Source organism: Oryctolagus cuniculus, chromosome 1 (genome assembly GCF_051225735.1).
Source record: "Oryctolagus cuniculus isolate XC-2025 breed Fujian yellow rabbit chromosome 1, ASM5122573v1, whole genome shotgun sequence".
NCBI classification, from domain to species: domain Eukaryota; kingdom Metazoa; phylum Chordata; class Mammalia; order Lagomorpha; family Leporidae; genus Oryctolagus; species Oryctolagus cuniculus.
This window is the reverse complement of record NC_142867.1, coordinates 95,247,935-95,260,773: the sequence shown is the minus strand read 5'-3', so window position 1 is coordinate 95,260,773 and position 12,839 is coordinate 95,247,935. Positions and strand designations below refer to the sequence as shown.

Here is a 12,839-nt window from a genome sequence, read left to right as displayed (position 1 = left end):
AACTAGAATATATACAAATACTTCAAAGACTCTGTGGGAAATGTAATTTAAAAATGTTTATTTTAGTGCAAAATAATATTAGTATCTATGATGCTATAGTCTGAACAAGATTTGTCTCCCAAACTCATTGACTTTAAACCGCAAAGTCCTGAGTCAATGATTCTAGCAAGGCGGAGATGTGATCTAATTACGATGTTTAGGAGGTAGAGTGTTTCTTAGGTAACTGGCATGTGCCCTTAGAAGGTAATGCTGGAAAAAAATGTTGCCTAAAAGAGCAAAGTAAGCTCTGCCTCTTCCTGCTTCCTGGCTTACCATGTGATCCTTTTTCCTGATGCATTTCACCCCTGCCATATGGCTGAACCAGTGGGGCCAGCCAGTCCTAGATTGTGAGCCTCCAAACCTTCTTTTCTTTGTAAGTAGCTTTTCTCATTTAGTCTCTCATAATGATGAAAAATTAATATGTATGCATAGAGGATTCTTCAAAAATTCATGGAAAATATATGACAAAGCAATGTTTTGGTTTACAAACATTTAATAAATGAATGAAGAGGAGATATAAATGTAGTGGCTTCCTTAGTGAATCTTAATTGCAAAATTTCTTTTAAAAACTTTTTTCCTGCCTTTTCAGCCATGATCTCTGATTACTTCCTTTGGTTATATCTTCTGAACTCAGAGTTAGCCAGCAGTTCGTCCATAATAGTTCTTTTCCTTTGCTTCTTAGAAATTTGTGAATGTTAGAAGTCAGTTGGATTGCCAACAATGGTTCCAACCTGGAAATATTCGGGAAAGCCATCTCTACCATTTTCTTATAAAACCTTTTTGGTCCATGCTTGCTCTCATCTTCAGTGCTTTGAGATCATTTTTGAGCTCACCTGTCAATTCTGGAGCTTTAATACAAAACCAGCCATCACCCACAGTTTTTTGTCATTCTTTCCTGCATATTATCTGAAGCTTATGCTCTGATTCACTATATGGTGGGACACAGTAATTTTTTTCAAAATCTGATGTAATGATGGCTTTCTGCAGAACCTCATTTTTCTTTATCTCCTTGATCTGGGTTAGGGTTCTCTTGTTAAACTGTAATTTGTTTGTATTCAAATTAATATACAAGCCACCCAGCTACTTGATACTCAGACCAGGGTCTATGCTGCTACTTGTCAACTTCAGAAGTTTAGACTTTGTGTTATTTAGCAAGTCTTCTTCATCACTAAACTTTGTATCTTTATTTTTATCAAGGTATGAGGGTTCTTCTTCACTTTCCTCCTCCTCTCCCTTCTCCCTCCTTTCCCTCCCCTTCTGCACTTCTCCTCCTCCTCCTACTCCACCTCCTCTACCTCCTCTTTTCTGGCAATCTCTTTTACCTTGTCTCCCTCTTCCAAGTAAACATTTTTATCAGCACTCAATCCAGGAGTTGCATCAATCACAAACAATTCATTGCCATCTGACTTATTTCATGACTTGCCACTTAATGACTTTCTGGTCACTATTTAACAAAACACAAGGTATCCTTTTCATCTTCAAAGTTTTCAGACTGTTGGCTTTCACCACTGCTGAGAACTGATAAAACAGGATCATAAATATCCTGAGATTTCTTGAGTACAGACTTTAGAGTGGTATCACACTCAACATTTACACTCCTTTCATCATGGTTTTTATCTTCACTGACACTTATAACTGTGGACTCATTATCACTGTCATCACCATTATCAAACTTTGTTAAGTCACTTGTTTTTATGGTTGTCTTTCTCTTCATTCCTTCATTCCATCTGTTCACTTCCACAACTGCAAATGTTTGGGCTAATAATTTCATTATAGCCTCACAATTCAGATTTGAGGGTTCTGAAGGAGTTTTGTTATGAGAAGCTAATTTCTAAGGGCTACTGTCCTGAAGTTTAGAAAGACTTAACTGAGAGGTGTTCTCACAAATTTCTTTTCCCTCGTTTATTATTTCATTGCTATCTTCATCTAAACTATTATAATTCTTTTATTTCTTTAGGAGATGCAACATTGACCTGTTCTTTCATTAAAATATTGGTGCTTCTGCATTGTGAGTCTTTTTTCTAAATTTACATGCAAGGAATCACCAAAGTCATTATAAATTTCATTGCTACAGAAATTTGGCTTATTTGAGAAAGAGTTTGCTTGTAAAGAGAACTCTGGTGTGCAAATCACAGGCATGTCAAGGATTTGCTTTTCATTTCTTGGTACAATTTTCTTTCATTTCAATTTGTAAATTCCTTGGCTTACTCCTGGTTCTTCTCCTAGGTGCAATTCCAGAAAATGAATGTTTGAGCCTGATCACTCAGTATCAAGGTACAGCTTCAGTATGTGATGCTTGGCTTGGATCTGTTAGATTTATCCGGACATCTTTGGGTTCCTGTAGTTAGCTCTGTGGAAGGCACAATTCTAGAAACACCTGAAACATGAGATTCTGCTTCAGAGACACCTTCTTCAGTAATGAGATTCATTTATTGGGCTTACTTTCAGCCTTTTCTTAACACTAGACACTGGGGTCGGTGCAATTAAGATTTGCCTCCTCCTATTTTTATTTATTTATTTTTCTGACAGGCAGAGTGGACAGTGAGAGAGAGAGACAGAGAGAAAGGTCTTTTTTTTTCCGTTGGTTCACCCCCCAATGGCCAGTGCACCGCACTGATCTGAAGCCAGAAGCCAGCTACTTCTCCTGGTCTCCCACGCGGGTGCAGGGCCCAAACACTTGGGCCATCGTCCACTGCCTTCCCCCGCCCCGGGCCACAGCAGAGAGCTGGACTGGAAGAGGGGCAACCGGGACAGAATCCGGCGACCCTACTGGGACTAGAATCAGGGTGCTGGCTCCTGGATCTCAGACACAGAATAATTTGACTCTGCCTCAGAGGTCTCTCCATCAGATGGTTCAGTTATCTGCTAGTGTGCTTGCAGGTCCATTCTTCCTCTTTCTGGATTTAGGATTTCTAGGGATTGAGTTTCCAGTCATCAGATACAGAGTCCTGCTTGCTTTCTGGATCTTCTCGATTCCCTCCAGCAGCAGAGCTCTGCTGGGAACTTCAGCTGACAAGGCTTGGTTCACAACCTGCTTAATGCATGGCTTTGATAATTTTTACATCACAATAAACTTTTAACTCCAGTTCCACAAACTTTCTGAAGTATCAAAAAAAAGGAAAGACTCCAATTTAAAAGCAAGCCAAAAATCTCAAACAGATTTTTTTTTTTAAAAAAAAGACACACACATGACAAGTATGTGAAAATAATGCTTATCACTAATCATCAGGGAAATGCAAATCAAAACCATTGTCTGACTTCAGTTGGTATGGCTATTATAAAAAAGACAAAAGGTAAGTCCTGGCAAGCATGCAGAGAAAAGGAAACTCTCATAAAGTATTGGTGGGAATTTAAAGTAATACAGCCACTAGAGAAAGCAGTATGGAAGCTAGTAGAAAAAGTTAACAACTGAACTACCATTTGACTCAAGAATCACAGTCCCAAGTATATATTTAGAAAAATCAGCATGTTTCAAAACATAGCTGTACTCTTGTGTCTACCACAGCCCTATTCACAACAAGAAAGATATGGAAATAACCTAAATGTCCAACATCAGATGAAAAGATAATGCATGGATACCATGCAGTCATACCTAAGGAATAAATCCTGTCATTTTCAACAATACAGATGAACCTAGAGGGCATTATGTTAAGTGAAATAAGCAGGTATGAAAATACAAATACTATGTGACCTCATACATAACGTGAAATCTAAAAGTGTTGATCTCATAAAAGTTGACAGTCATATGTATAGTGTGTGGCTAGTAGAGGCTGGCAAGAGGAGGGAGAAAGAATGGAGAAAGGCTAATCAATGAGCAGACTGTCACAGGCAGATAGAAGGAATAAGTTCTGGTGTTCTGCACAGAACTGTTAACTACAGTTAATAATACATACTTCAAAGTCATTAGAAGAGACATTTTAAATATTTAATGACAAATGATAAATAAGAGGTGAGTTGTGTTTAATTATCCTGCTTTAACCATTACATAATGTATATGTGTGTATATATATAAATACCTCAGCTCTAAGTTTATTAAATTATTATGTGCCATTTTTTAACTTATTTAATAAATATAAATTTCCAAAGTTCAACTTTTGGATTATAACAGATTTCCCCCCCATAACTTCCCTCCCACCCGCAACCCTCCCATCTCCTGCTCCCTCTCCCATTCCATTCACATCAAGATTCATTTTCAATTATCTTTATATACAGAAGATCAATTTAGTATACACTAAGTAAAGATTAACAGTTTTCACCCACACAGAAACACAAAGTGTAAAATATTGTTTGAGTACTAGTTATACCGTTAACTCACATAGTACAACACATTAAGGACAGAGATCCTACAGGGGGAATAAGTGCACAGTGACTCCCATTGTGGATTTAACAATTGACACTCTTATTTATGACGTCAGTAATCACCTGAGGCTCTTGTCATGAGCTGCCAAGGCGATGGAAGCCTCGAGTTCTCCAACTCCGATCTTATTTAGACAAAGCTATAGTCAAGATTTATTTATTTCAAGGGCAGAGTTACAGAAGGAAGAGGCAGACAGTGAGAGAGGTCTTCCATCCCCTGGATCACTCCCCAGATGGCTGCAATGGCCAGAGCTGTGCCTATCCAAAGCCAGAAGAGCTTCCTCTGGGTCTGCCACACAGGTGCAGGGGCCCAAGCACTTGGGCTATCCTCCACTGCCCTCCCAGGCCATACCAGGGAGCTGATGGGAAGTGGAGAAGCTGGGATTCAAAACAGCGCCCATATGGGATACCGGCACTGCAGGCAGTGGCTTTACCTGCTACGCCAAAGTACCAGCCCCATTATGTCCAATTAAAAATAGAATAAGGAGCAGGCATTTAGCCTAGCAATTGAAATACCAACATCCCAAATTGGCATGCTTGCATTTGATTCCAAGTTCTGGCTCCTCACCTCAGCTTCCTGCCAGTGTCGACTCTACAGGCAGCAGGATAACTCAAATAATTGTGTCCTAGTCACTCATGTGGGAGAACTGGATTACATTTCCACTGCCCAGTTTTGACTTTCTCAAAAGAAAGACTGCTTTCTCTCATTGTATGTAATGAACGAAGGTCATTTGAGGACCCCAACAGGAGGGGTCACAAAGTAAAAAGAGACCATGCTGTTCCCAGATCTCAAGCTTCCATCCTCCAAACAGCAACTGGAAAGGCAACAACAGAACCTGACACGTCATACCTCAATTTCAGATGTAGAGTATCCAGAGCTGTAAGAAAGCAAATTTCTGTCATTTAAGTCACTTAATCTGTGGTATTTTGTTAATAATAGCCCAAGTAGACTATAGGGGGGGGTCTTCAAAAGTCACATTATGAAACAACTATGCATCAATTCAATGTTTAAAATTTTAATTCCATTTCTGATTAACTTTTTAAAGTTTTTATATAAACTAATAAGTGGTGTCTACAATACAAAGCAAATGTGATTATGAATAATAAAATAGGGGGGGCAGGAGTTTGGTAAAGCTGTTAAGTCATTGTTTGGGACATCCCCATCCTATACTTGAGTGTGATTCCAGTCTCAGCTACTAGACTTTTGATCCAACTTTCTAATGTATACAGTGGTGATATGGGGAGCCGACCAGAGATAGTATTAGATTGATTAGAATCATGAGCTGGAGACGTTTCTACCTGCCCCTACCTGATCTCACCTCTATACACCCATCTGCTAATCAGACTACATAACTACTCTCCTTTTGGAGTTGAATAAGAGGCTTAGAGTGCCCTGGTCCCACCCTGTTCTCCCCTACGCTGCGCATTCTTGCAGCGGCTCCTGCCCACCTGGATGCCCTGTGTGCATCTGGCCTGTAGACTCCCACACATGGCCCTTGGTCTGCCCTTTGAGAGTCTGGTGTGGAACTCCCAGTATAATCTCTGACCCCCTCTCCCTTAAATAAAGCCCTCACATTCCTGTGTATCGCTCTCACTTCCCCCAGATGAACCCTGAAACTTACCATGTTGCCTGTCTCATTTGTGTCTGTGCTTAGAATGCTTCTCTAAGTTTGAGACAAGAACCCAAAATATTAATTCTAAAATATGCTAACCAATAACACTGGGAAGCAGCAGAAGATGGCTCAAGTAGTTGGGTACCTGCCACCCATGTGAGAAACAAGGACTGAGTTCTGGGATCCTGGCTTTGCCCTGTTCCATCCCTGGTTGCTGTGGGCCTTTGAGGAGTAAATTAGTGGATGAAAAATCACTCTGCATCTCTCTCCCTCACTTTCAAATACATTGGAAACAAATGTTTTAAAACAATGAAATATTAAAAACATTATCTTGTTTTGGCTTTAAAGAGAAAGATGCTAATTATTACTACATTTATTCAACTTCACAAACAAAACACAACTCTCCCAAGAACACAAGGTAATTAAATGTAAGAGTTCTACAGTAGATGAGGCAAGTCATCACTTTTCTCAGATAACATTACCATTCTGATAAAATATTTATAATAATTTACATATATCATATGTAGTATATTTAGTATTTGTGTATTTGAAATGAACAGAAATATATTAAGTAGTATTTGTTTTGGCAATTATTTTGGAGCACCTGATATTTACTCAGTCAATATTTTCAGCACCCATAAAGTGTTCATGCCCCCAATAGGTGCTTGACTATGTAAAATATATTTAATTGTGTCACCAACACATCAGTATATAACTAACTTTATTAAATATCCCTATATATTCGTAGATAAATGGCATACTAACATTAAATTAAGACACAGAATTCTATCTCTAGATTTTTCTAATGCTAAAATATGCACGGTAAAGATGGGGAAAACTTGCTCTCTCTCTCTCATCTTTCAATAAAAAATATTCATGGCAGCCTTACAACAGCAACTTATGCTGGTCGTTTGTGAGATGAGATTTCACTCAAGATCAAAAGTAAAATGTAAAGGCACTCTACCATGTTAGGGACTCACATCGTCATTTTCTCCAGGCAATATAATATTAAAAGCCAAAAAATAAATCAGAAGATCTGCTAGCTTGTGAAATTTTAATAAAGGCAAATTAAGAAGGAACATTTAAAAGATGTTCAAATTCATATTAAGACAACCAACTACACCAGTTTTCAAATGCTGAGATGTGTTCTTTGTTGTAATAGACTGAATACTCCTTTATGAATCAGATATATTATTTTATTTAGAAGCTTGGTTAATACTAAATAACTAAAACCTAGTATTAATCACTAAATTATATGAAATATTACATTTGTTTTGAGATGTAATTGTGATGTTTTATTGCACTAATAGTTCTACTTGCTTTAGCGTAAAATTATACTTTTGATATTTATGAAAGCATAACAGAATATGTAAATAAGGTACATTATGTTATATATGCATACAGCTAAATATAGACATATAAGACCTCATTTTTCCTAATACTTTATTTACTAATTTTAAATAGTCCATATGTTACAATTGAAAACATCATGGTAGCTAAATAAAAATTAAACATAGGCCTGTCAGATGAACCAGCCCCCCAAAACCAGGTATCTACTCAAGGGAAGTAAAAGCATATGTCCATACTAAGACACAAGATATTCAAACATTCATAGAAGCTTAATTATAGGAGCCACAAGCAAAAAATTATCTTAATATCCTTCAGTGAGTGAATGAACAAATTGTGGAACACCCAATGAAATATTACTTAGCAATGAAAAGAAACTATTCACAAAGCAACAAAGATGAATCCTATAATAATTACACTGAGTAAGAAGCCACAGAGAAGAGATATATCATTACCCTTTTTAATAAAATTCTAGAAAATGTAAAGTAATCTACATCAATAAAAAGGAAATCAGTAATTACCCTAGGGGAAGGATGAAGAGAGAAGAGGAAGGGATTACAAAGTGCCAAGAAGTTTTGGGGGTGATGAGAATATTAAGATCTTGATGTGGTGATGGACTTGTATACACACACACAGAGTCACAGCTTATCAAATTCTACAGCTTAAATATGTGCCTTTAATGAATGCCAATTAGCTTCAACAAGAATGCAAGAAGGGAAAAAATTAAAATTTTAGGTAATTCACAGAATTACCAGGAAATCTAAGAAGTAAGCTTAAGGAACATTAAAACACTGATTTCCATTTTATCATGTGGATTACTTTCACACTGTCTTCCAAGACAATCATGAAAAGTGCCTTTCTGATTCCACTACTTTTCCATTCCTCAAGCTGGGGCCGGTGCCCATCCACCATCTTTTCATTTAGTAGGCCCAAACTTTGATAATAATTGCTTGAATAAATCATTTTATTAGGGCTTGTAAATATTGACTTTTCAAATTCTATTATTCTTTCCAATTTTGTTATGTAGAATTATTCAATAAAGAGCTATCTTTTAGGACAGCATTGTGGCACAGTGTTAAGTTACTGCCTATGATGCCAGTATCCCATATGAGCACTGGTTCAAGTCCCAGCTACTATACTTCCAATCAAGTTCCCTGATAATGTGCTTAGAAAAGCAGCAGAAGATGGCCCAAGCAGTTGGGCCCCTGTCAAACATGGGATGTCAGGATGAAGCTCCTGACTTCGGCCTCGCCCTGGTTATTACGGCCATTTGGGGTATGAATCAGTGGATTGAAGATCTTTCTATTTCTCTCCCTCTAAATCTGCCTTTCAAATAACTAACCTGAAAGAGTTCTTTCAACAACTCTTTCATTATTATGAAATATGATTCTAATGGGAAGTATGTAACTCCTCTCCATTAGTTGTCATTTTCACAGACATATATACTCCTAAGTTTCTTATTAAATGCTAACACAAGTAAAAGAAAATCACATTTATAACAGTAGTAAATCACTTATTTCCATTTATACTTTCAAAAGGAATTACGATAAAATCACAAATTATAAAAATAAGCTGATAATGTCCATCAGAGTACTTGATGGTCTTGGAACTCACAATATAAAATGCATTCAAACTTTATAAACAGTATTCAGATTTCCCTACAAGTAGAAGTCACTGTATATTACAGTACATAAACATTAATTTGCTTTGCTGATGATGATACTGGGAAAATTGAAGCTAATAAATATGCTCTTAAAATGTGAGTTAACATATTCAAATAGAAGGCTGAGAGGAAAAACTTAAAGAGTTTCCTGATTTTAAAAACAAATGTACCAGAAACTATAACTTCTCTAATAACCAACAAAAACCCATTTGAGTCCACAGCTGCTAAATATGAGTAACTACATCTGCTGGGTTCATGAGAGTTATTCAATGTAACATTGTTAAAATTACGCTAGCAACAGGTTCCAAGATGGCAGAATAGGGAGGGAGCTTACTGATAGTCCAGGAAAACATAGTTTAATAAAAGAGGAGATAGTGTAGTCTCAGGAAGAGTTAGGGAAAAAACTGCAGAGGAAACTCTTCTGTAATTAGAGGGACTTGGTGGACCTATGTGGAGGGCACGGGCGCCCATGGCTCGGGACTCTGAAGAGAGCTTCCGCACCAGTGCTGGAAGTGAGGTGGGACAAAACCACAGTAGCCCCAGACACTGCTGGAAAAGCAGCAGAAAGAGCCTAGAGGGAATGAGGCTTGAAGCCCCGTGGGGGAAAGTACACCAGCAACTACAGGCAAGGAAAAAAATAAAGGGGATGGTACAGACACAATTCTCTTTCTCCACTCACCTTACAAAGGTGTGCAAGACAACAGAGGAGGCACCATTTTGGACACACGTAACAGCTGCGCCAGCTTGGGGCTGCGCATGTCAATAAGCTGAACAGAAAAACCTGACTCTGATGGGGAGTAATGACAGGAGACTAAGACCTAGTGAATGTGTGGAGCTTATGAACTGAGAATGTGGAGGAAAAAAAAAACCAAAAAAACAAAAACAAAAAAAACAAAAAACCCGAGGGTATGGGGAGAACTCAATGGGGTTGAGACTTGAGTCTCGGTGGGAGATGTCACAAGCTTGGGCGGCCCTGGCTACCCAGTGAGAGACATTGCAGGGGAATCTGAGCTTACACTGAGGACTGCACAGATCCTTTGTGTGGTGCTTGGAACAGAGCAGATGAATATTATACCCACTGGGGCTAGCGCTCAGGCACTATTCACCATCAAGGAGAAGAGCTCAGCTGAGAACAATTACTCCTCTTCTGATTAAAAAGAGAAGATTTACCACACCTAAGCTGAGTGTGTCATATTAGGCACACCATTAACCCTGAACTGAACAAAGCTTTCTGGACATACCCACCACAAGCCTCTAGAGATTCACTGAAAGCAGAATGTCCACTTATCTGAGTCACAGTATACTGAGAAAAGCCGCCACAGTGGAAAAAAATGAAACCATTGAGTATCTCCACAATGCTGAATAACAAATGCAACAATGGAGGAACCAAGAACAAGGAAGACAACATGACACTCATAAAAGAACATGACATTTCAATACAAGACTATGAAGACGTTGAGATAGAAGAAATGCAAGAAATGGAACTCAAAAAATTTATGATAAGAATATTTAGAAGTAATCAAAAATGAATGCATAAACTACTGAAATCCATGCAGGACACGAAAGAAAATTTCTCTTGTGAAAATAAAATCTTAAGGAGGAATCAAAATGAAATGAGGAATTTAATACAACATGAAATTGATATACTGAAGAGAATGCAGAATGAAATGAAGAATTTAATAGAATAAACACAGTTGAGAGCCTTACAAACAAAATCAGTGAGGCAGAAGAGAGAATATCAGACTTTGAAGACAGAGAACAGGAAAGTATACAGTCAAACCAAAGACAAGAAGAAGAAAGTAGAAATCTAAAAAATATTGTTGGGAATCTACAGGATACTATTAAAAAATCTGACTTTCGGGTTCTAGGAGTTCCTGAAGGCATGGAGAGAGAGAAAGGATTGGAAGGCCTGTTTAGTGAGATACTACCAGAAAACTTCCCCGGTTTGGAGAGACATCCAAGTACAGGAAGCACATAGAATTCCCAATTATCATGACCAGAAGAGATCGTTGCTATGACACATTGTAATCACACTCACCACAGTGAAACATAAAGGAGATTCTAAAATGTGCAATATAGAAATGCCAGGTTACTCTCAGAGGATCTCCAATTAGACTCACAGCAGACATCTCATCAGAAACCCTACAGGCTAGGAGAGAATGGCAAGATATAGGCCAGGTGCTAAGAGAGAAAAACTGCTATCCCAGTTAAAAGACACAGACTGGCTGAATGGATTCAGGAACAAAACCCATTTATTTGCTGCTTACAAAAAAACACATCTTTCCAACAAAAGTGTATGAAGACTGAAAGTGAAAGGTTGGAAAAAGGTATTCCATGCCAACAGAAACCAAAAAAGAGCTGGTGTAGCCATCTTAATATCAGACAAAAAAAAATTTAACACAAAAACTGTTTAAAGAGATAAAGAGGGGCACTATATAATGATTAAGGGATCAATTCAACAGGAAGACATAACAATTATTAATGTATATGCACCTAATTACAGGGCACCAGTTTACTTAAAAGATATGTTAAGGGACTTAAAGGGAGACTTAGACTACAATACAATAGTATTGGGGGACTTCATTACTCCACTTTCAGCAATGGACAGATCAACCAGACAGAATCTACAAGGAAATAGTATATTTAATCGACACTATAGACCAAATGGATCTAACAGGTATCTACAGAACTTTTCATCCTATACTTGAAGAATTTACATTCTTCTCAGCAGTACATGGAACCTTCTCTAGGATGGACCACATACTAGGCCTTAAAGCAAGTCTCATCAAATTCAAAAGAATTAAAATCATACCATGCAGCTTCTCAGACCACAATGGAATGAAGCGGGAAATTAGCAACCCGGGAATCCCTAGAGCATATACAAACATATGGAAACTAAATAACACGCTCTTGACTGAAGAGTGGGTCATAGAATAAATCAAGAGAGAAATCAAAAACTTTCTGGAAGTAAATGAAGATAACAACAACATATCAAAACTTATGGGATACAGCAAAAACAGTGTTGAGAGGAAAGTTTATAGCAACAGGTGCCTATATCAAGAAATTGGAAAGGCACCAAATAAATGAGTTATCAATGCCTTTCAAGGATATAGAAGAACTACAGCAAACCAGAAGCAAATCTAGTAGGAGAAGAGAAATAATGAGAATTAAAGAAATCAACACAATTGAATCCAAAAAAAAAAAAATTAGAAAAGATCAGCCAAACTACTAGCTGGTTTTTTTGAAAAAATAAAATTGACATGCCACTGGCCCAACTAACTAAAAAAGACAAGACCCAAATCAATAAAATCAGAGATGAAAAGGGAAGATAACCGACACCACAGAAATAGAGAGTCATCAGGAATTACTACGAAGAGTTGTATGCCAGCAAATAGGAAAATCTATCAGAAAGGGACAGATTCCTGGACACATACAACCCACCTAAATTGAATCATAAAGACATAGAAAACCTAAACAGACCCATAACCAAGTCAGAAATTGAATCAGTAATAAAAGCCCTCCCAACAATGAAAATCTGAGGACCGGATGGATTCCCTGCTGAATTCTACGAGACATTTAAAGAAGAATTCCAATTCTTCTCAAACTATTCAGAACAATCGAAAAAGAGGGAGTCCTCCCAAATTCTTTCTATGAAGCCAGCATCACCTTAATCCCAAAACTTGAAAAAGATACAGCAGAGAAAGAGAATTACAGACCAATATCCCTGATGAACATAGATGCAAAAATCCTCAATAAAATTCTCGCCAATAGAATGCAACAACATCTCAGAAAGATCATCCACCCAGACCAAGTGGGATTTA

General features: G+C 37.7%; 1 protein-coding gene and 1 pseudogene across 6 annotated transcripts in view; both read right to left on the bottom strand.

Moving 5' to 3' along the window:
• The window catches only part of DYNC2H1 (dynein cytoplasmic 2 heavy chain 1), a 365,259-nt gene that overhangs the window by 95,903 nt on the left and 256,517 nt on the right, over positions 1-12,839 (bottom strand). The gene's annotated exons all lie outside the window — the stretch shown is intronic.
• Positions 522-2,178, bottom strand: LOC138847637 (deoxynucleotidyltransferase terminal-interacting protein 2 pseudogene; annotated as a pseudogene).